Source organism: Capsicum annuum, unplaced genomic scaffold (genome assembly GCF_002878395.1).
Source record: "Capsicum annuum cultivar UCD-10X-F1 unplaced genomic scaffold, UCD10Xv1.1 ctg4748, whole genome shotgun sequence".
NCBI lineage: Eukaryota > Viridiplantae > Streptophyta > Magnoliopsida > Solanales > Solanaceae > Capsicum > Capsicum annuum.
In genome coordinates this window covers 3,124,375-3,125,583 of record NW_025855126.1, presented here as the reverse complement: position 1 = coordinate 3,125,583, position 1,209 = coordinate 3,124,375, and the positions used below count along the sequence as shown (strand labels likewise).

At 36.4% G+C, this 1,209-nt stretch overlaps 1 non-coding gene across 1 annotated transcript; it reads right to left on the bottom strand.

Annotated features, from left to right (window-relative positions):
- Positions 1-711: 711 nt before the first annotated feature.
- Positions 712-818, bottom strand: LOC124892458. The gene has a single exon (XR_007050262.1). It is a non-coding gene; the product is annotated as a small nucleolar RNA R71 (small nucleolar RNA).
- Between the last annotated feature and the right edge of the window lie 391 nt (positions 819-1,209).

The window sequence follows — 1,209 nt, the reverse complement described above, 5'->3', positions numbered from 1 at the left end:
TATCTTAGTCACTTAATTAATTGTACGATCACGTGCACTTGCATGAGCGATAGACTACAATAAGTTTTTGGCACCGCTATTGGGGACTAGTATAATTAGTAATTTTCTAAATTTTTATTTATTGATAATTAGTTTAAGTGTTAACGACTTGATCTTAGTGGCTAACTTATGTAGGACTAGCGAGATTTAGACTGGCAAGAGATAGAGAGTTGGTAGAACCTTATTTAGAAACAAAACATGCATTTCATCAGAGGCAAAGAGCTTACTATCTAATTTAACAAGTTTAAATGGCAGAGCAAAGAAATCCTAATCTCATTGATACAATTGATCTAAATGTTGCACGTGTTCCAACTCTGATAATTCCAGCTGCTCTTGCTTGAGTAGAAGCTAGGCTAGTTCATGAAGTGGAAATCCCACTTATGAACCATGCTACTAATTGTATCCATAAGCCAGAGGTGGGTGATCAGTTTTAATTGAAGAAGAATATGGTATAATTGTTGTGTTCGAGTGGACAGTTTGCAGGGTTCTCACATGAAGATCCACAACATCATATATAGACTTTCTTGGAAATCAGTGATACCTATATTCTTATTGGGGTTTATAATGATTATGTCAGACTGACGCTATTCCCTTTTTCTTTAATTAGGGAAGCAAAAAAGTGGTTATATGCTAAACCACTGAACTCTATCATTTCCATCAGGGAAGACAACACACTTGAGAAGTGAGATTCTGAGTTTTAGGAAGAAAGAAGGAGAAAATCTTTACCAATATTGGGAAAGATTTAAGGGTATGATTAGAAATTTCCCTCACCACTATCAGTCTAATGATGTACCGGTTCATACTTTCATTGAGGGTTTTGAGCCCAACACCAAGATTCTCTTGGATTCAATAGTAGATGGGAAAGATCTTGAGAAGACTTACGATGAATTAATTGGATTTCACAAGGGAATACCGAGTGACATGCTAACTTAAGGAGTGCTCTTGAGAAGGTTATAGGTATGTTAGAGGTAGATCAGTTCACTTCTTTATCAGCTCAACTTACTGCACTACAAAACCAGATAACTAATCAGTTCAGAAGTATAAAGTTAGGGGTTACACAACTGGCAACCTCAACTAATGCTTTTTAATAGGCGAATGCATGGTATGAGATTTGTGGAAGTAGTGAGCAGGCAGCGGATGCTTGTGCAGTTAATCCAAATTTTGTCAATT